This window comes from Crinia signifera, chromosome 9 (assembly GCF_055691185.1).
Source record: "Crinia signifera chromosome 9, ASM5569118v1, whole genome shotgun sequence".
Lineage (NCBI taxonomy): Eukaryota > Metazoa > Chordata > Amphibia > Anura > Myobatrachidae > Crinia > Crinia signifera.
In genome coordinates, this window is record NC_139225.1 from 16,125,283 (window position 1) to 16,152,137 (window position 26,855).

Below are 26,855 nucleotides of genomic sequence, written 5' to 3' on the forward strand. Positions count from 1 at the left end.
ACAACCTGCCATCACAGCAGCGATCTCCTCACTACAACCTGCCATCACAGCAGCGATCTCCTCACTACAACCTGCCGTCACAGCAGCGATCTCCTCACTACAACCTGCCGTCACAGCAGCGATCTCCTCACTACAACCTGCCATCACAGCAGCGATCTCCTCACTACAACCTGCCATCACAGCAGCGATCTCCTCACTACAACCTGCCATCACAGCAGCGATCTCCTCACTACAACCTGCCATCACAGCAGCGATCTCCTCACTACAACCTGCCATCACAGCAGTGATCTCCTCACTACAACCTGCCATCACAGCAGCGATCTCCTCACTACAACCTGCCATCACCGCAGCGATCTCCTCACTACAACCTGCCGTCACAGCCCCGATCTCCTCACTACAACCTGCCATCACAGCAGTGATCTCCTCACTACAACCTGCCATCACCGCAGTGATCTCCTCACTACAACCTGCCATCACAGCAGCGATCTCCTGACTACAACCTGCCATCACAGCAGTGATCTCCTCACTACAACCTGCCATCACAGCCCCGATTAGAAGCAATAAACACCAAAAAGATGATCTAGCTAAAAGACAACTTATGCAGCTTTATTTACAAAGCAGGTAGTCATTCCGTCTTTATTATTTCCAGTAGAGGTGGTTTCCTATGAGATATTTAGTCACATAGGGTTCAGAAATTTGTGTCTGCATTCTTGGAATTGTGTAATATTAGGAGTAAAGGATTGAGAGACACTTCAGGAAGTCTATTGACCGCTGTGGTGATCCTCTTACATGCACAGATTTCCTGGTATGCGGTGCATCCAGTTATAGAACAATGATTTGTGCCAATTAAAACAAATGCATCTTACTTCCTGGTTCTACCAGTATTTACTAATAAGATGCTTCCTGACTTCTGTCCGCGCCCCCTACCTTGGTCTTCTTCCTACAAAATGCGGATGCCAGTCTGTGAACCAACCGGCCCAATCTCTTCCCCTGCCACTGGGGTAGGATGCTGCCTGCTTCAGCTTTATACTCAGCTATTGCTTGCACCATGAAGCAGCTGAGTGCTATGCAGGGCCGGTGCTGCAGTGTTCGGCGCCCACCTGCAAACTTTAAATTTGCACACTCCCATACTTTACAAAGCGTCAGTGCACACCAGAGGCGCGCACTGAAAAAAGGGGTGTGGTCTCACAAGAAATGGACGTGGACACACAATATTATCTCCATTACAAACTACGCAACATGGTAACAATCTTATTCACATTGCACAACACGTAGTGCATCTGATTCTTATTACACCACAGTGCCCCTTATTCACATTACATATGCCTACCGTATTAGCGTCTATTATACACAAAATACTTTGTAAGTTGAAGTTGCCAAAAACTTCAGAGGGCGCTGAGCAGGCGGGCAATGTGTCATACCTCCCAACATAACCCGCTCAGGGAGGGACAGAATGCTCTATTCCAGGACTTCCATCTTCATTTAGGATTACCATCACCTGGGGTGAAACACCTTTCTTATCAATTAACCGTTTCAGCACAGGTGATGGCAAATCGAAATAACGAGGGATGTCCAGGAACAGAGCATTGTGTCCCTCCTGGAATGGGTCATGTTGGAAGGTATCATTGAATCTAGATGTCTAATTTTTGGTGTAGGCCAATATGTTTGTTTTTCCCATCAGGATAGGGTTACCACCTGTTCGAGTTTACTCCGGACAGTCCGGTAATTAAGACCGGCATCCGGAGTCCGAAGAGGTGGCGTTTCCAGACTAGGTGGTAACCCTATATCCAGTAAAATGTGCCCCCCCCCCCCCCCCCCGCTTTATGCTATGCCCCTGCTAGGTGCAGCGTGGCCTGCAGTCATGCAATTTTGCCTCCCTGTATGCAACAACTTCAACAACATTCCCATAACATGCACATAAGGCCAAAAATTTGACCAGATCAAAAGGTTCGACATGTAAAATGTCTTAAGGTTCAAAAGGTCAATAGATTCAACAGACGCATATGCTCGACACAATTTTTTTTGCGTTCGTTTCATTTAAATTGTTCAAGGAGGGGGGCCCAACTCCAGAAACAGATCATTGTGTCCCACCTGGAATGGCCAATTTTGGGAGGTATGAATATTTTGTTTCTATCCCCACACGGCATACTTGCCTACCTGACCCTCTCCACGTTGGAGAAAATGCTTTGTTCCTGGACTTCCCTGGTAATGTATGATTGCCAGCACCTGTGGTGAAACACCTTTACCTAGCTCCCCACATGTGATGGCAATCATACATTACCAGGGAAGTCCAGGAACAGAGCATTTTCCTTCCGCATGGAGAGGGTCAGGCAGGCAAGTATGCCACACTGGTGTGATGCAGATGTGTATAAGGGGAGTGTGAGGAGAGAGATGCGGGGGCTGCACATGTGGCACACACACACTATGCCAGTGATTCTCAAACTCGGTCCTCAGGACCCCAAACAATACACGTTTTCCAGGTCACCCGACATGTGCACTCATTAATGACTGACATTTTAAAAGATCCAAAGGTGTTGCTAATTATTTAACTTGTGATTCTGTGAGGAGACCTGGAAAACATGAAATATGCGGGGACCTGAGGACCGAGTTTGAGAACCTTGTGCAGCGCTATTATCTGCTAGTACAGCTCAGCTACATAGGAAACGCTACTTCCGGGTTTCAGGCCTTCATTTGATTGTCCGTTACTATGGAAACAAAGAAGCGTGAGCAGGAGGACCGCGGCTTCTCTGGCGTCAGTCCGTACCTATAACCGGCCCGGGGCGCGTCGATCCCACATGAGAAAGGTTCCGGGTGAGGAAGGCGGAAGGCGGACACTGTTTGGCTACAGCGGTTACGCCAGTAAGTATATGATCAGGCAGCAGTTTCACGGGGAGCCCGGGACCCCTCACTCTTATGGAGTGCCGTGCATTCATTATGCACGTATTATAGTCAGAGGGGACGTATTCCATGTGCTTCCTGGTGTCTGCCAGGCAGGCCAGACTATGTGACTGACTGTGATTGTACAAATTGTCCTCAATGCTAAAATGGACAGCCTGACGCCCTGGCCTGCTGGGGGGGGGGGTCTGCCAGGACACTTGTGGTGACCTATCAGCATTATTAGAGATACAGGGATGGGGATAAAGCACTAATAACAGTGTCTGGAAGTGGGGGTACTGGGGTATATATGGCTGCAGTAACCCAGCAATGCTGGGGCCCTATGGCTGCTGGTAGCACCCAGTACCGCTACATAGCGGACATTACTGTATTGAATGTGGCTATATACCGCACTTACTGTATCTCTGACCTGTGTCGCCTACTGCAAAGACCACGCTGGGACCAGGTGACAAGATATGACCTATCTAATAAAAGTCTAACACTGCTACTCACCTCTATGGGGGAATTCAAGTGCTGTGCGCACCTGCGTCCACTAGATGGAGCTAATGGAGTAGTTCAAGTGTTGGTCCATTAGGGCGTGTTCAGCCGGCGCCGCTGACATTACCGTTTTGTTCCATCATTCTGGAAACTAGCATCCTCATGATCAGGCTTCTCATGGGACGCTACTCAGTTCCGTGGCTGGCGGACATCAAGCTGCATCTCAGCAGCTTGATGCATCCACCCTCTGTCCGTCAGTGTGGTCTCCAATGAGATGCAGATGAGGCCTTATTGTCCCCACTTGTAAAGCGGGATGGAATATGCTGGCGCTATAACTAATAAATAAATATTCTTTCACTCTACCACCTGTCTGTCTGATGTCATTCCCTCCTTACTTCTCGGCTCGCATTCCCCTCATGCATGCCCCATGATGTTACACTGTCTCTCCCCAGCTCCTCTTGTCAATCCTGAAGAAACGCTTTTAGCTCTGTCTCTCTCCCCAACTTCCGCGCTAATTCTCTCTTAGCATTTTCTCTGAGCTGCTTGAGCGACTTCTGTGCCCATTTTCTCTGGTTTCTGGTCACATGGATGACCAAATTCTTGTCAACACCACAATGTTGACCTGGTCAAAGTTTTGACAGCACCATCCTCAGTATGACGACTTGGTCAATAGTCACCATGTCGTTATGTGAATTGTCAATGTTCTGAGGATTCCGACCATTGGGGTTAGTCTCCCTGCTAGGGTTAAGGGGGCCATACACTGCTCCGACCTCTCGAGTGGACCTTCCCAGGTGTCAGAATCACCTGCGGTCTTTTCACATGCGATGTATCTCATGCGACCCCATTCTCTGTCGCTGGGAGTGAGCCGCAGGTCTGCCACTAGGACTTTTCAGTTACGGGACCGACTTCCAGTCTGGGCCCCTCCCCTCCTTCACTTACCGCCTGACTCCTGCTCCCTCATCCCCAAGCATAGGCTTCTTCAATGTAGGACGCTGGCGGCCAATTTAAATGAAGCGCCGGCTGGTGAGCCAATCTGAGCTTGTGTACCAGCAGCCGCTCTGATTGGCTAATGGTACATGAGCTCTGAGTACCTCAAAAGCCTATGCAGCATTTTAATTGGCCGCCGGGGTCCTGCATTGAAGAAGCCTGTTGAGTCCAATCCGATGCGCACATTCCGATTTAGCCAGTTTCCAGCCGATCCGTCAGGTCGGATTAAAACGGGCCAAACCGGACCTGGGTATGGGCCTTTAGGGTTTGGCTGCAGGGGAGGATGTTAATGAAGGCTGCCAGTTGGGGAGGATTGTGGGTTATGGTTAAGGATAGTGGGAAAATACTGTCAAAAACTGACGGTCCTTTAGGTTTTTGACCCGGAAGGGACGGTCACATGACCAATGGGACCCAGATACTGTGTTGGCGCTGCTGGGAGAAGATTAGAGACCAACAGTTTATCTGGGTGTATGCGTGGTCATTGACAACATGCTGCATATCAAAATTTCAACCATGCCGACATTCTCATGTTTCCCTCATGACTGACATAATAACTGTTGACATATCGTACCGCAACCTTTTTCTATTAGTGAACTTATTTGGCCTCCTGTACGGCTACTAAACTGACGTTTATCGGTTGCTATTCCGAGGGGTGAATACTTTTACAGGCCACTGTATATTATCAAAACACAGCAATTGGCTTATTTAGCACCTAACAATTATTTGCACTCAGAAAATGTAAGTCTAATGGGAAACGTCATTGTTGGCAAAGTATAGGACCCAAGGATTGTAATCCAACCATCCATGCCAATCTCCCTCATTTCCTGTTACACCTCTGTCCTCTCTGACCCCGGGGCACACCCCGGTCCTCCGCTTGACACATTGTAAAGGCCATAAACATTTGTGCCAGTACACCTTGAATAGGATTGCAACACAGGTGAGATTCTGTTTTCCTTCATAATAAAATAGGGACAAATGTACAGTATTGAGCTTTAAAAATTAATAAAGTACCAGCCAATCAGCTCCTAACTGCCATTTTACAGGCTGGGTTTGAAAAAATGACAGGAACTTATTGGCTGCTAACTTGATCATTCTACACTTATTTATCTACTGCTTATTAATTGTATCTGTCCTTTATCTTCCAGGAAGACTCGAGAACACCCCGAGAATCCAGGTCCAGCATCAGACGTCACAGGTACTGAGCGCCAGAGGAACATAAAACATGAGCTCTCGCATTTGTGACATACCTGCATCTGTACAGTATAGTGTTCATTCTAGCACCCGCCATATTTGAAAACCCATGCAGTTCCTCTTCCCTGCCTGTGGTGTCGCTGTCTGCTGTGGTGTCTCTAGCACAGGTCTGGTTTGCATATCAGTGCTGAGATACAGACCACACTGTGCTAGAAACATCACAGCAGGCAGGGAAGAGGAACTGCACAGGTTTTCAAATATGGCGGGTGCTAGAATGAACACGACAGTATATAACATTATAATGACTTTAGTCTGCGAGTAAATTACACAGCGGCAACCAATACGATCATACAGGTAAATGTCACATGGCTGGAGGTGAGACCTGAATCCGATTCAGAGGACATTGCACATTATGGGAGGAGCAGAGACCCCTAGACCAGGGGCAATCAACATGGAGCTCTCCAGCTGCTGGGGAACTACACATCTCAGCAAGTCCTGCCACAGTTTTTCTATGTGGGCATGCTACATCTGTGAACGGCACGCTGGGATTTGTAGTTCCACAGCAGCTGCATATTTCCGAAGAGCAGGCCAGCCGCACACATCCTGCGGGTCGGGAGATCAGGAGATTGCGCCTGCGGGTGAATGAGCCCCTTCAGAATTCAATATCTGGAATTAGGGTTACAGGATAATTTGTGGGGAAGATACGAAGTACACGGATGCTGTTAGCAGCATCATCTATATATAATGTCTAGTGTCCGCTTGTGTGTCTCCGAAACACTGCCATCTGTTGGCAGCGAGTGAAACTACATCTTTCTCTCACACATGCACAAACACAGAGGCAATCACAAGGTAGCAGACTAGAGCGGGCTTACTAGTTCATAGATAATTATGTAAAAGTCGTTTTTGGTTCATTGGGTCAAAAGTGTCTTGGTCAACCCTAAAATGTCGACATGGAAAAAATGGTTGACACAAGCAAAGGGTCAATGTGGAAATGGTCAGCAAGTGAAAATGTTAGCATGTTTTTTTTTTTTTCCCGTTTTTGGGGTGTCTGTTATCTTGTAGTACATGGGCCCCAATTATTGTACTGTGGCCCCCTTGCTTCTCCTCACCTCTATGGGGGGGCATTAGAGGGCGCCCATCAGAGCAATCAAGTGTTGCCCCGTTAGGGCGTGTGCATATATTACTGTTCTGTTCCGTCATTTGACAGGCTGGTAAGTGATACTTTTTATATATCTGATGCAGCTTACTTAAGTAAGTTTTGTGTGTAGGAATCCGCATGAGAGCAATCTCAAAATCTGCCAGCTTGATCCCTGAAGGCAGCTTTCTTTCATGTCCCTTTAAAATTTCAGACTTTCCGCCTTGAGCTGGCCATACACCTACAGATATATTGTCAGATCTGGCTGGTTGGAACAAAATCCTGGTAATGGATGAGAACAAATGACAGTTGACCATTTGCTTTGAAATGCGGGAAATCTGCCAAAAACTGTCATTCAGAAATTGCCAACCAGCCAGATCTGACAATTGATCTGTAGTTGGATGGCAGCTTAATGCTGCCCATACATATGTGCGATGTGACATCGCAATGCGATGTCCCATCGCATCAAGTGGTGCCCAGTGCAGCACCCGATGTCGCATGCCATCCTGCGATGGTCATCGGGTGCTGGAAGAGGGGTGGTGTGGGGCTGTGTAGGCGGGACCAGAGCTGTGGAGCTTTCACGCGATGGGACTTGTCAGCAGCAGCAGTGACTTTGAAATACTGGGACGGCCCTCTGATTGGCTGAGAGAGCTCTCTCTCAGCAGCCTCAGCCAATCAGAGGGCCGTCCAGTATTTCAAAGTCATCTGCTGCCGCTGCCGAGTCCCGCCGCCTGAAAGCTCCACCACTCCAGTCCCCGCTACACAGCCGCCATTCCTCCCCTGCTGCTTAGTCGTCCCTCCGGTCCCCAGCATTAAGGTACCGGCTCCCCGCCAGCGCTCCGGTACCCTTCCCGGCCCCGCTCCCCGAACCACATGCGACTGCTCATTCAATTCGATAAATATTATGTGCAGCTCATAATATCTATCGATGCGACATTCGACGGCGTGCCTGTGCATTGCGTCGAATGTCAGCTTAAAAATGCATGCAATCATTCGATTTATCGGCCAGATGTGCCTAAAATCGAATGATTGCATGCAATATCTCACATATGTATGGGCAGCATAAGTCTTGTCAGCTCTGCTGTCTGGGGTGCTGTTATTTCCTTCGCCAATAGATGGCGGTACATGATAACCTTATAGCAGCGCTGTATAAGTTACTCCCGCTCATCCTGGGACGCTGTTCTGTTGTAATATTCTGGCTGCTGGACATATGGGATTGTGATGTGGTGGGTTAGATTGTAGCCCAGGGATGTTATGCTGGGTACACACCTGGACGACTAGGGCCCGATCCCCTCAATCTTGATCCAATTCCGACCAATTGGATGTAGATTGTGTGGTGATTGGGCCCTTTTCTGTCCTGGTGTGGACCGATACCGATCCGATGCGCGGTCCCGCGGGTCGGTCGGTCGTTATTGAGATCCTACCTGCAGCAGGTAGGATCTGAATGACGACCATACAGCCGGGTGCGGGTCGCCATCGGATCGGACCCGCTCACGGTGCACATCGTGAGCGGGTCGTGCCCCCCCGCGTCACCGTGAGCGGGTCGGACGAGACACTGAGGACCCGCTCACGATGTGCATCGTGAGCGGGTCGTCCTGGTGTGTACCCTACATTAGTGTATACTGTACGTGTACAATATATCACGCGGGAGCAAACAGTCACATCATAGTATACAGTGACTGTTCTATATCTGTGTATATATGCTCTGATACATTGTACTGTGGAATATGTGTGCGCTATATAATACCTGGTAATAATATTCTCTATACAGCGCTGCGGAATATGTGTGCGCTATATAATAACTGGTAATAATATTCTCTGTACAGCGCTGCGGAATATGTGTGCGCTATATAAATAACTGGTAATAATATTCTCTGTACAGCGCTGCGGAATATGTGTGCGCTATATAATAACTGGTAATAATAGTCTCTGTACAGCGCTGCGGAATATGTGTGCGCTATATAATAACTGGTAATAATAGTCTCTGTACAGCGCTGCGGAATATGTGTGCACTATATAATAACTGGTAATAATATTCTCTGTACAGCGCTGCGGAATATGTGTGCGCTATATAATAACTGGTAATAATATTCTCTGTACAGCGCTGCGGAATATGTGTGCGCTATATAATAACTGGTAATAATATTCTCTGTACAGCGCTGCGGAATATGTGTGCGCTATATAATATAACTGGTGATAATATTCTCTGTACAGCGCTGCGGAATATGTGTGCGCTATATATTAACTGGTAATAATATTCTCTGTTCAGCGCTGCGGAATATGTGTGCGCTATATAATAACTGGTAATAATATTCTCTGTACAGCGCTGCGGAATATGTGTGCGCTATATAATAACCGGTAATAATATTCTCTGTACAGCGCTGCGGAATATGTGTGCGCTATATAATATAACTGGTGATAATATTCTCTGTACAGCGCTGCGGAATATGTGTGCGCTATATAAATAACTGGTGATAATATTCTCTGTACAGCGCTGCGGAATATGTGTGCACTATATAATAACTGGTAATAATAATCTCTGTACAGCGCTGCGGAATATGTGTGCGCTATATAATAACTGGTAATAATATTCTCTGTACAGCGCTGCGGAATATGTGTGCACTATATAAATAACTGGTAATAATATTCTCTGAACAGCGCTGCAGAATATGTGTGCGCTATATAAATAACTGGTGATAATATTCTCTGTACAGCGCTGCGGAATATGTTTGCGCTATATAATATAACTGGTGATAATATTCTCTGTACATCGCTGCGGAATATGTGTGCACTATATAATAACTGGTAATAATAATCTCTGTTCAGTGCTGCGGAATATGTGTGCGCTATATAATAACTGGTAATACTCTGTACAGCACTGCAGAATATGTGTGCGCTATATAATAACTGGTAATAATATTCTCTGTACAGTGCTGTGGAATATGTGTGCGCTATATAATACCTGGTAATAATATTCTCTGTACAGTGCTGTGGAATAAGTGTGCGCTATATAATAACTGGTAATAATATTCTCTGTACAGCGCTGCTGAATATGTGTGCGCTATATAATAACTGATAATAATATTCTCTGTACAGCGCTGCGGAATATGTGTGCGCTATATAAATACCTGGTAATAATAGTCTCTGTACAGTGCTGTGGAATAAGTGTGCGCTATATAATAACTGGTAATAATATTCTCTGTACATAGGGGGAGGGGCCCTAAACATAATAATAATATTCTCTGTACAGCGCTGTGGAATATGTGTGCGCTATATAATAACTGGTAATACTCTGTACAGCACTGCAGAATATGTGTGCGCTATATAATAACTGGTAATAATATTCTCTGTACAGTGCTGTGGAATATGTGTGCGCTATAGAATACCTGGTAATAATATTCTCTGTACAGTGCTGCGGAATATGTGTGCGCTATATAAATAACTGGTAATAATATTCTCTGTACAGCGCTGTGGAATATGTGTGCACTGTATAAATACCTGGTAATAATATTCTCTGTACAGTGCTGTGGAATATGTGTGCGCTATATAATACCTGGTAATAATATTCTCTGTACAGTGCTGCGGAATATGTGTGCGCTATATAAATAACTGGTAATAATATTCTCTGTACAGCGCTGCGGAATATGTGTGCGCTATATAATACCTGGTAATAATATTCTCTGTACAGTGCTGTGGAATAAGTGTGCGCTATATAATAACTGGTAATAATATTCTCTGTACAGCGCTGCTGAATATGTGTGCGCTATATAATAACTGATAATAATATTCTCTGTACAGCGCTGCGGAATATGTGTGCGCTATATAAATACCTGGTAATAATAGTCTCTGTACAGTGCTGTGGAATAAGTGTGCGCTATATAATAACTGGTAATAATATTCTCTGTACATAGGGGGAGGGGCCCTAAACATAATAATAATATTCTCTGTACAGCGCTGTGGAATATGTGTGCGCTATATAATAACTGGTAATACTCTGTACAGCACTGCAGAATATGTGTGCGCTATATAATAACTGGTAATAATATTCTCTGTACAGTGCTGTGGAATATGTGTGCGCTATATAATACCTGGTAATAATATTCTCTGTACAGTGCTGTGGAATAAGTGTGCGCTATATAATAACTGGTAATAATATTCTCTGTACAGCGCTGCTGAATATGTGTGCGCTATATAATAACTGATAATAATATTCTCTGTACAGCGCTGCGGAATATGTGTGCGCTATATAAATACCTGGTAATAATAGTCTCTGTACAGTGCTGTGGAATAAGTGTGCGCTATATAATAACTGGTAATAATATTCTCTGTACAGCGCTGCTGAATATGTGTGCACTATATAATAACTGATAATAATATTCTCTGTACAGCGCTGCAGAATATGTGTGCCCTATATAAATAACTGGTAATAATATTCTCTGTACAGTGCTGTGGAATAAGTGTGCGCTATGTAATAATATTCTCTGTACAGCGCTGCTGAATATGTGTGTGCTATATAATAACTGATAATAATATTCTCTGTACAGCGCTGCGGAATATGTGTGCGCTATATAAATACCTGGTGATAATAGTCTCTGTACAGCGCTGCAGAATATGTGTGCTCTATATAAATAACTGGTAATAATATTCTCTGTACAGCGCTGCGGAATATGTGTGCGCTATATAAATACCTGGTAATAATAGTCTCTGTACAGCGCTGCAGAATATGTGTGCGCTATATAAATAACTGGTAATAATATTCTCTGTACAGCGCTGCGGAATATGTGTGCGCTATATAAATAACTGGTGAAAATATTCTATGTACAGCGCTACGGAACATGTGTGCGCTATATAAGAAACTGTTAATAAATAAATAAATCAGTTGCTGGGTCGTGTTCCAGTGTTGCACACGAGCAACATGGCTGTGCTGTATGACTGCGTATCTTTCATTGTCACAAAATGCTACGCAAATGGTGCATTTCACAAATGTCTGCCTCCTGCATAGAAATGGCTGGAAGGAGTGCGTTTTCCGCCAGGCCTGATGGTGATCTGTGCAATTCATTGTCTTCAGACACCTTTGTATTTAAGTACAAGTCTCCCCTGGTGGCAGCCATGTTGTCCGCTAAACCAATTTAGGAGATAATTCTGGGGAGGCCAGTGACTGAGGTACTTTTGGCAGGTAAATTGAGGAGTCCACATATTATATGTCAAATATAAATCACCTCACTAGGGGCCAGACTCTCTAAGCTTCAAAAGTGATAAAATGGAGAGTGATAAACAGCCAGCCAATCAGCTCCTGCCTGACATTTTGTGACATGTCAGGTAGGAGCTGATTGGCTGGCTGTTTTTCACTCTCCATTTTATCACTTTTGAAGCTTAGAGAATCTGGCCCTAGAGCTCTAATTACTTCAGAGGGGCTGCAGGGTATTTGGCTTGATGCCTCACAAAATGTCTGCCTCCCATATATATATCTGGCCTTGAGATCTGTGGCAGTGCCCTCCTCTCCTGTTCCTCAGTGTCCTTTCTTTAGCATCTAATCTTCAACCACAGCCCGATAACCTATAATCCATAATCCAATATGTCTCCCCTCTCTGCTCCTTTACCGTAGTTGTTTGCTATAGACCATTGAGTTATTGTATATCATTTGCCGAACCTTCAATTTAATGCACGTGCCCGTTAGAGATGTGGATTTATGAGTGAGGTCTTAAAACTCACCATCTGCCATTTTGTAGCTCATATCAATACGCATCAACTCCGTAGGAACCAGGTTTATCAATGAGTTCCTTTGTGTTCTGGGCCTTTTTTAGTTTTCTGAAACCATATTTGAACAATATTTCACTAGGGATCACTGTTATCGCTAAGGTGCTTTTGGACGCTAGGCAGCGAGACAGCCATTTTGTGCCTTAAAGTAAAACTGTAATGCAGCCGTTATGAACTGATGACATCATGGCTGCCTCGACTACGAGCCTCATACTCATCTCCATGGTGGTGCAGTTGCTTTCCAGGCCTCACTCTCACACCTATTGAATTTGACCACAAAATGGCCGCCCCAGTCCGCGTGTCAAGCATCTGAGGCCTATGGGTTGTTTACATGTGCTTTTGCTCTTAAGTATGAGAAACATTTTCCCCCCCAGACCACCACAAATCATTTTTTTTTTTTGGTTTGTTTTTATCATTAGGGCCGCATGTCTCATCTTGATAGTTAATTAAAGCTTGACTTCCAGTATCATGGCTGCCGCGGGACCTTGTGTCTCCCCTTGAAGTGGGCTGATTGTGCGGGGGTTAATCTGAATTCCATGCTGCGTGTGTGGTTTGGGCTTTTTCTGCGCCAACCACAGATCTCTCCGGCCTGATTTATGGGATTGATGTAGACGTATCCCCCAGTGAGGGGCTGCGAGTTCACCAGAAACAGCTCTCTGTCTTGCAAAAGGGGACCGGAGGAGGGGGGCCCGAGTCGTTCCCCTTTAGGAATTTGTTTTTATACTCATTGGACATGTCTGCGGAGGGGTCAGACACAGTTGGATGGACTTGGGACAACCTCTCCTACAAATGGATTCCCTCAGACAAATGCTTTGCAGCGCTCAGACAATTTTGTCTCTCGCCGGATGTTGGAGGACTACAGGTCTCAGCACACCAATCCATAACTGTTTGTAGTCGCTCCATGTTTTCTGTGTGCCCGGATTCCTGCCATTTTGGTATTGTATAATAAAGCATGTATTAAACATACATCCCTTCAGCCGCTGTGGGACTACACATCCCAGCGTGCCATTAGGTCAGAGTTTCCCAAACTCAGCCATTGCAGTCCAGGTTTTAAGGATATCCATGCTTGATTCCAGATGGTTAAATAAAATTGAGTTGCTAATTAAGTCACTTGTGCTGAAGAATGGCTATCCTAAACAACCTGGACTGTAATGCTAGCAATTGGGAAACAAATCCTGTAGCAGGGCATGCTGGGATATGTGTTGGAAGGATCTGCCCACCAGGTGGCACAACCTGAGGTAAAAATTGAATGGGAATTGGGGTGCCATCTCCTGAGGAGGGCTATAAATGCACCTGGTGTCCTAATTAGGTGTCCCCCTGCCTAATTATATGTTTGACTGGAAACAGCAGTCCTGTCACTAGGAGTCCCCACTGAGGCATCCAGTACCTACTGCCTGTCAGCCATCTGGGCTGGATGGCATAGGGGCTGGCACACTGGTTGGCATTGTGCGCACATGGCCGCAGATTTTGGCTTGGACACACATGGCTACTGTGCAGTCCCCCCGCCTGCGAGTTCCAGGGGGTGCTGCCTGTTTAGTTATTTTTCTGTTGCTAATATCTCGCAGTGTTTAGTCTGTAGCCGGGACCCCTGGGGATCACTTCTCCGAGCCATCTGTGATGTTTTAAGACTCTTCTCTGAACACAATGAGTTTATGTCTAGCACCGTCCCTTCTCCCACATGGCCGCCGGGCGCGGGTGTGACTGACGTTTGGCCAGGAGACATTTGGGGGAGTGTTATTTGACTATTATGAAGAGTTGGCATGTCCTTGTTTACCTATTGGACCATGCAATTTTCTATGGTCTCCCTCTAACCTGGAAATCTGATTGAGCATACGGTTTTATTTGTTGTGTTGTTTTTGTTGTGGTGGTGGTGCATGGATTATTATTTAAGCAGGCGTCCGACTTAAATGCATTTTATGCGGCAGTTTAAAACCCTTTATAAAATCTGTAATGTAGAAATTTTGTAATTTTTATTTTCCTATTTGAGATGTTGTGATGCGCCCTCATGATGTCACCATTATCATGGTCCGCCAACTTTGCTCAGCAGAGTTGAGACACAGCACATTGGCGCAGCGGCCCTTCACCACTTTCCCTGAGTTGTATCATCCCCCTTTTTTATGTCCGTTGTGATAAATTTAAGGGGGGTATTTAATCCCAGGTCACGACAGTCGGTACGTTCCGACAGCTGAGACCCTGGCCCGTTTTCGTTTTGCTCGACTGCGAAACGCCAGTTGGGATTCAATGTCCCGTTTGCCGATCAGCGAAACGGGGGCATGTCTGCGTAAACGCCGTGGGTTGTCGAGATTCGGCCGTGATAGTGACAATTCAGCAAAATGGGGCGATGGCTTTTAAAGTCGGGCCCGTTCTGTCGATCTGCCTTTTCAATGGTTTCGGGAAAGACCGCATTGATTAGGCGCCCGCCTCTATTGCTCCTGTCAGAAATATTGGCTGTCGACATTCACAATGTCGATGTATGGTTAATGTTGACATTGGGGACCAATTTGGCATCGGACGTGTACTGTAACTCCAGGCTGTGTTGGTTTAACTACCATATATCGTACGCGGCATACGTGCAGGGTCACTCATACCCCCCCCCCCCCTCCGGCGCTGGGTTCTATTCCCGACCACACCGTGCGGTTTCCGATGATTATATAGATATCACTTTAGCAGGTTGTTTTGCCACCTTCCGATGGCATTCCGTAGCTTGGCACAGTCAGGTGTCGTGGGTTTGTTGTACTTTTCCCAGAGAAGGATCTATCCGGCGCTAAGCCCAGGAAAAGCCGTGAATAAGCCGGACTTACACGATGCATACTTTCTAGTAACGCTCTGTTGTGCTTCCTGCTAGCGGAGAGGTGACCTGGATTGGCCTCGGTCTCCCGGGCTCTGTAACGATCTCACGCCGCCCGTGTTAGATTTTACAGCGAGCCCTGGAAATATGAGGCGTCTGTCGTACCTCCCATACAGGCAGGATCCCCCCAGCCGGCATAGGGAAGTGTAAGACCCGGAATTGTAATCCGCTTCTCCATGGGGGGCGACCGTCCATGGGACTCAGGGTCACATATTTGGGGAACGCTATATGGAAATAGTCTAACGATAACAACAGAAGTGAAATCCAACTCTAGGAACATCTGTGGATCCTATAATCTGGGAGTAGTCCTGTCCCCTCATCCTAGGTAATGATTGTGGGGTCACACTGACCGTCTATACACGGGGGGCTACAAATGAATTTCCCACACATCTGATTTATAGCGACACATAGGCTGCAACCTCAGGAATGAGGGTCCTTGCAGAGGTGACCGGACACCATGCTAGTTCTCCCGTTACTTCTGTGACTCCTCGTTCCCCGCTGTCTGCCCTGTCTCCGTCATGCACCCTGGTCACAGCGCCCCCCCCCCCCCCCGGTGACCTGTCCTGTCTCTGTCATGCACCCCAGCCACAGCGGCCCCCCGCTATCACTGCTCCTATATAATAACTGGCTGGGGGTGTCCTGTCCTGTCTCCGTCATGCACCCCGGTCACAGTGCCCCCGCTATCACTGCTCCTGTATAATAACTGGGGGTGTCCTGTCCTGTCTCCGTCATGCACCCCGGTCACAGCGCCCCCCCTGCCCCCGCTATCACTGCTCCTATATAATAACTGGGGGTGTCCTGTCCTGTCTCCGTCATGCACCCCGGTCACAACGCCCCCCCCCCCCCCTCCCGCTGTCACTGCTCCTATATAATAACTGGGGGTGACCTGTCCTGTCTCCGTCATGCACCCCGGTCACAGCGCCCCCGCTATCACTGCTCCTGTATAATAACTGGGGGTGTCCTGTCTCCGTCATGCACCCCGGTCATAACGGCCCCCCGCTATCATTGCTTCTATATAATAACTGGCTGGGGGTGTCCTGTCTCCGTCATGCACCCCGGTCACAACGCCCCCCCCCCCCCCCTCCCGCTTTCACTGCTCCTATATAATAACTGGGGTGACATGTCCTGTCTCCGTCATGCACCCCGGTCACAGCGGCCCCCCGCTATCACTGCTCCTATACATTAACTGGGGGTGACCTGTCCTGTCTCCGTCATGCACCCCGGTCACAGCGGCCCCCCGCTTTCACTGCTCCTATATATTAACTGGGGGTGACCTGTCCTGTCTCCGTCATGCACCCCGGTCATAACGGCCCCCCGCTATCATTGCTTCTATATAATAACTGGCTGGGGGTGTCCTGTCTCCGTCATGCAACCCGGTCACAGCGGCCCCCCGCTATCACTGCTCCTATATATTAACTGGGGGTGACCTGTCCTGTCTCCGTCATGCACCCCGGTCACAGCGGCCCCCGATATCATTGCTCCTATATAATAACTGGGGGTGACCTGTCCTGTCTCCGTCATGCACCCCGGTCACAACGGCCCCCGCTATCACTGCTCTTATATAATACTGGGGGTGACCTGTCCTGTCTCCGTCATGCACCCCGGTCACAGCGCCCCCCCCCCCCCCCCGCTATCACTGCTCCTATATAATAACTGGGGGTGACCTGTCCTGTCTCCGTCATGCACCCCGGTCACAGCGCCCCCCCCCCTGCTATCACTGCTCCTGTATAATAACTGGCTGGGGGTGTCCTGTCTCCGTCATGCACCCCGGTCACAGCGCCCCCCCCGCTATCACTGCTCCTATATAATAACTGGGGGTGACCTGTCCTGTCTCCGTCATGCACCCCGGTCACAGCGGCCCCCGATATCATTGCTCCTATATAATAACTGGGGGTGACCTGTCCTGTCTCCGTCATGCACCCCGGTCACAACGGCCCCCGCTATCACTGCTCTTATATAATACTGGGGGTGACCTGTCCTGTCTCCGTCATGCACCCCGGTCACAGCGCCCCCCCCCCCCGCTATCACTGCTCCTATATAATAACTGGGGGTGACCTGTCCTGTCTCCGTCATGCACCCCAGTCACAGCGCCCCCCCCCCCCCCCCCCCCCTGCTATCACTGCTCCTGTATAATAACTGGCTGGGGGTGTCCTGTCTCCGTCATGCACCCCGGTCACAGCGCCCCCCCCCCCCGCTATCACTGCTCCTATATAATAACTGGGGGTGACCTGTCCTGTCTCCGTCATGCACCCCGGTCACAGCGGCCCACCCTTTCACTGCTCCTATATAATAACTGGGGGTGTCCTGTCCTGTCTCCGTCATGCACCCCGGTCACAGCGGCCCCCGCCCCCGCTATCACTGCTCCTATATAATAACTGGGGGTGACCTGTCCTGTCTCCGTCATGCACCCCGGTCACAGCGGCCCCCGCTATCACTGCTCCTATATAATAACTGGGGGTGACCTGTCCTGTCTCCGTCATGCACCCCGGTCACAGCGCCCCCCCCCCCCCCCCCCTGCTATCACTGCTCCTGTATAATAACTGGGGGTGTCCTGTCTTGTCTCCGTCATGCACCCCGGTCACAGCCGCCCCCCCGCTATCACTGCTCCTATATAATAACTGGGGGTGACCTGTCCTGTCTCCGTCATGCACCCCGGTCACAGCGCCCCCCCCCCCCCCCCCCCCCCCGCTATCACTGCTCCTGTATAATAACTGGCTGGGGGTGTCCTGTCTCCGTCATGCACCCCGGTCACAGCGCCCCCCCCCCCCCCGCTATCACTGCTCCTATATAATAACTGGGGGTGACCTGTCCTGTCTCCGTCATGCACCCCGGTCACAGCGGCCCACCCTTTCACTGCTCCTATATAATAACTGGGGGTGTCCTGTCCTGTCTCCGTCATGCACCCCGGTCACAGCGGCCCCCGCTATCACTGCTCCTATATAATAACTGGGGGTGACCTGTCCTGTCTCCGTCATGCACCCCGGTCACAGCGGCCCCCGCTATCACTGCTCCTATATAATAACTGGGGGTGACCTGTCCTGTCTCCGTCATGCACCCCGGTCACAGCGCCCCCCGCTGTCACTGCTATATAATAACTGGGGGTGACCTGTCCTGTCTCCATCATGCACCCCGGTCACAGCGCCCCCCCGCTATCACTGCTCCTATATAATAACTGGGGGTGTCCTGTCCTGTCTCCGTCATGCACCCCCCCCCTGCTATCCCTGCTCCTGTATAATAACTGGGGGTGACCTGTCCTGTCTCCGTCATGCACCCCAGTCACAGCGCCCCCCCCCGCTATCCCTGCTCCTATATAATAACTGGGGGTGACCTGTCCTATCGCTACTGCTGCGTCCAGTCAGCATAACCATAGAGCAGTTGATGTTCCATCATTATTGTGTAAAGGCTGCAAATGTGAATGAGCTGCATTGGCTGTGAAGGCCGTCTCCTGGGCATTAGCAGCTCCGTGGCCCTGAGATACCCAGTAACTCGGAATGGGGACCATAGAGAGCAAACTCCAGGGGGGCAGGGACCAATGTGATTGGCCAAATATTCTCTGTCTGTGCTGCGGAATATGTGTGCGCTATATAAAGCACCTCATTGCACTGCTGCCCTTGTGACGGTGTAACGTGGAATCTGGCACCGATGTGTTGGGTCACACACACACGTCCTGGCAGCCCCTCTGAAAGCCAGACGTTGTGTGATGTACGTGCGAAGGACTATGGCCATTTACCCGCTGCGCCTCTCGTCTTCCAGCACCTGTTGATGCCACGGAGCAGAGTCACCAACTGCGCCTAGACCCCGAGACTTGGGTCAACGCTGTTGTGTATACCGGTCATGTCAGCCTTCCGCCGACGTTATTGACATGTACAGCTGGCTGTATCCCGACTGGCCGCGTTGGATGTCTCCGCTACAGATCGATTTCCCTCGTGTTCCCTGAGAGCACATCCTGTACCTGTTTTGTAGGGGTGAGGACCTGCACCAGGATCCAGCGGAAGCTCCCGCCGCCTTCTGTGCGGAACGCTGTGAAAGTACTTTACAGTAAATATTATTACTGGCGGATTCCTGTGAAACCCATTGAGGATCCCCTTCCTGCTGTAACGCTACACTCGCATATTTGGGGGGCCTGAAGTCCGGACACCCCATTTACAGTCTTTTCCCCCGAGACGAGTTTTACTTCATGCGTCGGTAAAACAAGTTTATGATCTTTGTTTTTATGGTCCTGTCCCATTCTTCTCTGTATACAGCCAACGCTGTCATACCCGTTCTCGTTCCATCGGGACACCGCGTGCTAAATGTATTAACTTCTCTGCAACCAAAGGACTAGATAAACCGCAATGTTACGCAGTGTTGTATTTATACTTTTTCCACCTTCGGATGACTTGTATTGCCCAAAATACAGCTTTCAGGTGCTCTTTTTCCGGGCGTTGTGGAACTACAAGTCACAGCATGCACACATACGGACGCATACAAAGATCTGGGGCTCTGTCCGTTGCGCATGGACGTCGGGAAGTCGCTCTTTGATCGGCTGCGGCCCTGCGGTTAGGACCAGCAGGAGGTGGCGGAGCGCAGGGGGAGCTGATGACAAAGTCCTGGAATGATTTTGCGCACACGGACTAATCGTTGTTTGTGAAAATCACAGAGCATCCAGGAGATCGCTGCCAAGTCCTCCATGCGAGAATACGAGGCCCAGCTGGCGTCCGGCATGAGCTGCTCTTGTTTACATGCTGCGGCCGGGGCTGTTCCGCCGGTAATGAGGACTGCATGGCGTTCCTGACCCAACGTCAGCCTCTTACAGCTGCAGACCTGCCGTTAACTCTTCTGCGGACGGAGAGCGACCAGAAGCAGCGATGCAGCCGATGTCCCAGACTGGTCCCTGCGGGCAATCATGTATGCGCCGTACTCCCTGCTTGCGAGACAGACAAGCGGTATCCGGGTGACGGTTCGACCACGAATGGTCGACGGGCACATGGTAGACATGGCAAAATGGTGAGCGTGTAATAGGTTGACAGGACAGTGGTCTGCAAATGAAAAGGATAAAAAAAACTGAGTTTTTCACAATTTTTTTTTCTTCCTTTGGACTTTTTCATGGTTTACGGGCTATACGGATTATGTCGGGGAACGGTAACACGTGCCAAGTGCAGTGGAAGCGGAGACAAGTATGGAGAGTGAAGAGAACCATATGAGGGGGCACGCTACAGTGATTGGGGGTTCGTGTCAACTCGTGCACCCAAAAACATGAATTTAAAAATGCATGTCCACCTTTTCAATGTCAACATTTTTCACTGTTTCATGTTGACCTTTTCCCGTTTTGACCATTCATGGTCGACCTAGACATTGTAAACCCTATAGCAAAGCAAACAGTGGATTGGTGCGTTCATATACTGGGCGGGGCATACTGACGGCAACGCAGCTTAACTGACTAAAATTTTACTTTTTTGTTTTTTTCCTGTAGCGTACAATCCACTACCTGCAATACAAAGTGCACAGAGGTCACATTGCTGCAAATGCACTGGAATATTAAGGTTACATCCCATATTTTATTATAGGACTCCCCATGTATTTTATTAGACCGTCGTTGGATGTACATCGCGGTGTCCCAGCTGCAGGTGCCGTTATTATTGGGGGGGGGGGGAGGGGGAGAGAGACGCAGCCTGCACAGGCTCTCACGTTTTCAGGAGTTTTTGGAAGTTCTTCTCTGTGCTGGAGTCTAAATAGATCCCAGATTTGTTATATTAAACGGTCCAAAATATTCCGCAGCTACACAGGCGTGGGAACCGCGTCCTAGGGAGCCTTGTATTTTTCCATGGAGTTTTCATGGCCTCCAAAATTCTGAGTTATTTTGCTTGTTTTATGCTGCATATGTTGGGCACCAGCTCTCTGCAGCGTGGGGCAAGAGTATAGTGACAGATCGCTCCCTCACCATGCAGCGTGGGGCGAGACTGTGTAGTGACAGATCGCTCCCTCACCGTGCAGCATGGGGCAAGAGTATAGTGACAGATCGCTCCCTCACCATGCAGCGTGGGGCGAGAGAGTACAGTGACAGATTGCTCCCTCACCGTGCAGCATGGGGCAAGAGTTTAGTGGCAGATCGCTCCCTCACCGTGCAGCATGGGGCAAGAGTATAGTGACAGATCGCTCCCTCGCCGTGCAGCGTGGGGCGAGAGAGTACAGTGACAGATCACTGCCCCACTGTGCAGTGTGGGGCAAGAGTATAGTGACAGATCGCTCCCTCACCGTGCAGCATGGGGCAAGAGTATAGTGACAGATCGCTCCCTCACCGTGCAGCGTGGGGCGAGAGAGTACAGTGACAGATCACTGCCTCACTGTGCAGTGTGGGGCAAGACTGTGTAGTGACAGATCGCTCCCTCACCATGCAGCGTGGGGCAAGACTGTATAGTGACAGATCACTGCCTCACCGTGCAGCGTGGGGCAAGAGTACAGTGACAGATCGCTCCCTCACCATGCAACGTGGGGTGAGACTGTGTAGTGACGGATCACTGCCTCACTGTGCAGTGTGGGGCAAGAGTATAGTGACAGTTCGCTCCCTCACCGTGCAGCGCGGAGTCATATTATAGTGGCAGATCGCTCCCTCACCGTGCAGCATGGGGTCATATCATAGTGGCAGATCGCTCCCTCACCGTGCAGCATGGGGCGAGAGTACAGTGACGGATCACTGCCTCACTGTGCAGTGTGGGGCAAGAGTATAGTGACAGTTCGCTCCCTCACCGTGCAGCGTGGGGTCATATTATAGTGGCAGATCCCTCCCGCACCGTGCAGCATGGGGCGAGAGTACAGTGACGGATCCCACCCGCACTGTGCAGCCTGTATGAGGACTTCATCCTGATTTAGGATGTGGACATCCATTTTTGTGTGTGTGTTTTAGCCTTTCCCTCATCCCTGACCATAACCCCAAAGATAATGGTTAAAATGTTGTCCTGTTCCAATATGTCAACAGTCGTTTTTCAATGTCAGCATTTGTTAATGCCATAAATGTTCTCAATGACCTTCAGAAGCTGTTGAGGTTCTGACCAGATCCCCTAAAATAAAGGCGTATGAAATGCAGCTTATCGATTCGCTATGAAGTAGCGCCATCACCGGAGCTTGAGGCGTGAGGTTGCTGGTGGCTCATTACTGGTTCACCCGATAAAAAGCCTCCACAATGTACAGGTGACTGTCCAGGGTGCTGTTTGGGTTAAGAAACCCTATTGGACAAATGCTGATGTTCAGGCATAATTTCCTGGGGTATAGTTTTTAGCTAAGCAAATGGGTCACACGACGAGGGGCATAATCTCTTATTACCTACAGCGCAAATACTGACTCCGCCCCTGGGACTGCAGCAGCCGCAGTGACACAGAACAGTGCCGTGCCGGTGACACGTAACAGATTCTAAGTTACCTGGGTAACTCCACACTGCGCTGCAGATGGGGCAGATGTAATGTGTGCAGAGCGCTAGATTTGGGAGGGAAAGTGTCCAGACTCCACTACTAAACTGCAGTGTAAAAATAATGTTTTCCAGCATGTGTGGGCTACCTGCAAAAGCATCCAGTATTTACCCTGCACACAAAATTGATCACGCTTGCAGCATGGTATGTCCAGGTGCATAGTTGCTTCTTTTTCTCTTATTTCCAACTGCGAATCAGCCCCAGAATCTGTGAAGGCACTCCCAACAGTCCAGGTGTTGGGAAGGGTACCGGGCGGGATCCCGACTGTCAAAATGCTGACAACCGGGTGCCCGACGGCCACCCGCTATTTTCCCTCGTGGGGGTCCATGACCCCTATAGAGGGAGAATAGAATAGGTGGCTCGCGTATCGAGCCACCGTGCCCGCAGCGTGGCGAGCGCAGTGAGCCCGCAAGGGGCTTTTTTTGCGCTCGCCATGCTGTCTGACTCCGGCCAGTCGCGATCCCGACGTCAGGATAATGACTGTCGGAGTCCCATACCACACCCGTTGGGAATGCGTGTCCTACTGAGTGTGACAAGCTCCTTGTTAAAGTCCTCGATGATGAGTTGGGCTGATGGGAACCACAATTCCCTCCACTGTACATGAAATACAGCGATTACGCCACATCTGTATCTGACGTAACCTGCTTTGCATTGACCTTCTGTAGTATAATAGATTGGGGAAGTCATGTGTAACAGATAAATGCTTCCCCTCACAGCCCTGTGTCTGCTTAATATCTCTATGTGACCACTGCTAATAGCTCCGATATAAAGCAGCTGATTTAGGGGATTTTTCTGGTTCATTCGCAATGGCAGATTCGCTCTCAGATGGACAAATCCATGTGGACTGCAGGTGGGGCAGATGTAACATGTGCAGAGAGAGTTAGATTTGTGTGAGTTATTTTGTTTCTGTGCAGGGTAAATACTGGCTGCTTTATTTTTTAAACTGCAATATAGATCTCACTTTGAAATACACAGCCCACCCAAATGTAACTCTCTCTGCACACATGACATCTGCCCCCCTGCAGTGCACATGGTTTTGTCCATCTGAGAGTGAATTTGCCTTTGCAAGTGAACCAGAATAACCCCTTTAGTCTCCTCTACCTTTCTATCAGCATAGTGTCCGTAAGCAATGGAGTCCCCATTCAACAACTGAACCTCTTGACCATGGGTAAAACTCCTACTGTACTTTTAGGTCTTCCCGTTAAATGTCTGCCTCCGCTCTGCACCCTTTTTAGTATGTGCATCTACCCCTATACGGGCCCGGTCAGGTGCATCCTGGTGCTATGACAGCCTTCCGCATGCACTCTGACGCTCCAAATGGGTTCTTGGTAGAATATTCCAATGCCCATCCATCGCCCATACAAAGGAATCTGCGATCCCACTCTTCAGAGTTTAGACTGCAGCTTGCTGGGACGTATTCTCCTACCTGCTGGTGCCTATGCTGCAGTAACTCTGATTGGTGAGATACCGGAACTCCCTGGGGGATCTCCTGTATTGTACAGCACTGAGTATTCTCCTACGAATGTACCCCCTCATTTCAGAGTTCCTTATATACCATGGGCCTGGTGCATAATCCGCAGATGCGCCAACTGCCCTAGTTTCCCTTTGCCTGTTATGGCCCAGTTACGCCACTTAAATCATGGCATTTCCGGTGCGTTCTTGCTGAATGGAAGTACCCGGCGGCCTCTGTGGGTTCGCAACGCATTCTAGCCGTAAATCTAGCGTTCTGGTCACAGGCTCTGGCTGGAATAATCATTTTGCTATAGTCTGCCACCTGACACAGATTATTTGTGGGATCCTGCAGGGCAGAATTAGGAGCGCCCACATTTACCTTACTATCAGGGGGGGGGGGGGGGGGTTTGGCATTTATCGCCTGCTCTGGATCTGAGATTTTCTACATATTTTGTTTCCAAATTCCGTTCGTGGCATCGCAGAGCCAGATCTGCCGGTCTCCAGCGAGGAGAGGCTGGGAATTTGGCAGAGCTGATGATAGTCTGTAACTGGGTAAGAGGCAGTGTCAGGGAGAGGAGCTGGAATCCCAAAGCATTCTCTCACACACACCCCCCCCCCCCCTCAGCACCCTCTCTCTCGGTGCCCCGCTCTCTCTCTCTCAGCACCATTCTTTCAGTGCCCCTTCCTTTCAGCCCCCCCTTTTTATCTATCTCACTCTCTTTTTTTTTTTTTTTTATGATTCGCATTTATTTATTTGTTGTTAAATACCGGATCATCTTACCGCGTCTGGCTGACTCCGAGCTGGGTCGGGGAGAGATTCCGCAATCTTTCCCAGGAACGTGGTTAGAATTTGTAGTCTCTGGGCATCTGATAACAAATGGAATGATGTCCCCCAAGAACGGTTGTTGTCCAATAACTGTTGTCATCAGGTGCAGTAACTGAATGAGATGCCAGCTTGGCCAACTAGGGGTCTAACGGGCTTTAATCATACCCCTGGCACAGAGTGACCTGGGAACAAGCTGGTAGGGGGGTACCCCTTCTGTGATACACGCAGTGTAAGCCGGGGCATGCCCCTGCGCTGGTCGCGGTTCCTCCACTAACTGATCCCACCGCTAGAACAGAGAAGATAACAAGGAAGATGCCCAAACTCCCTCACAAGTTGCTTCAGTCACGACAGAAAGAGATAATTAATGCCATGATCTATCTTTACACCCATTAAGGTTCGTTAACATTTGGGTGTACACTATATGATGGGGCCTGATTCAAAAGTCATCATTAAAATGCAGATATCGATATTTACCCATCAACGAGGAGCAGTAATTGTAATGCACATGGTACTGCAGGATGGGAACGACGCGTTTCTTGGGTTTTAAATTAATATACAAATTATAGACACGCACAAGTAATGTGTAGTAAAGGGCGTTCTGCCCATGATTACTTCCTGTGAGGCCAGTGTAGATTGGTGTTCCAGGGACAGCCCGATGACTGCAAACTGTGCTGCGTGACATGCGCTAGCTGGAAACGGTTCAGGCACTACTGTGCTTATAGGATCCATACATTTCTGTGCTCATAACCCTTGTTATAGAGGGTACACAAGGGTGGAGATATGCACTATGTTTCGATTTTACTTCTAGAAGAAAATGGAATGTTTTTTTTTCTACATTGGATACAGATTCGATCCCAGTGCGCGCTCCTGTGTAGTGTGAATCGAATAGAAAAATAGGCTTGGCATGCAAGACTATATAGTACAGATCTGTTCTATATAGTTAATATCGTGTGCATTTTGCGCAACATTCGATCCCAATCGAATCGCAAGCAAAATCGCATTGTGTGCACCCACTATTGGCCTACGGTGAGGGTTCCTGTAGACCCGTGTATTTATGTGAGGGTGTATAGAGTTCCCCCTACTGCAGAGGTGGGGAATACACGACTGTCCTCCGCTCTGGCCGGTTCCCACCAGTCCTGTGCCAGGATGATGTACACAGAGAAGGCTGTACAGGTGCGGAATCCTCGCGGCTGACCGCGGACTGTAAATGTTTCCTGATAGGGGCTTCTGGTGATGAATCTGTCTCCTGAGCTTAGCCAGGGATGGACGCAGATGTGGGGAATCACGGAGGCTCCGTCTGAGCGGATTATCAGTCCGGTAAATAATGTGGAGGTTGTGGCTTTGCGTTCCTGTAGAAAAAGGTAATTAACCAATTAATCTGATTTCCTGTATGAGGCAATAACAAGCCCGCCACACACAACCCAAACCCGCATTTCTTACAGTATACGCTATGAATACGACCCCTGGTTTGGTGTATACCAGTGATGGCTAACCTTGGCACTCCAGCTGTTGTTGAACTACACATCCCAGCCATGCCCTGCTACAGTTTTACTATTTGGCCATGCTAAAACTGATGCAGGGCATGCTGGGATGTGTAGTTCAACAACAGCTGGAATGTCAAGGTCAGCCACCACTATTCTATATGCTGGAAACCGTCCCAGAATATGGAGGTTAGTGGTTTGTGACGGAATTTATTATACAGCAAGTCACTTCCTGAGACAGTCATGACCTCATTGAGACACGAGGTGTAGAATGAGTGATGTCACGGTTCCATAACTTCCATGCCTGTTCTGTTCAGCTCTTCTCCAATCATCGGACACTGTTTACTGAACCAGGTTGGTTAAT

At 48.8% G+C, this 26,855-nt stretch overlaps 1 protein-coding gene across 5 annotated transcripts in view; it reads left to right on the forward strand.

Moving 5' to 3' along the window:
* The window catches only part of EXD3 (exonuclease 3'-5' domain containing 3), a 136,498-nt gene that overhangs the window by 1,793 nt on the left and 107,850 nt on the right, over positions 1-26,855 (forward strand). For 2 of the 5 annotated variants that reach the window (XM_083161158.1, XM_083161159.1), the window contains exons 1-2: positions 2,722-2,859; positions 5,505-5,554. The gene's annotated coding sequence lies outside the window, so the exon portion shown is untranslated. Of the gene's footprint in view, positions 1-2,718; positions 2,860-5,504; positions 5,555-22,433; positions 22,458-26,855 lie in introns of those variants that run through there. The other 3 variants (XM_083161155.1, XM_083161156.1, XM_083161157.1) reach the window with 3 other exon arrangements.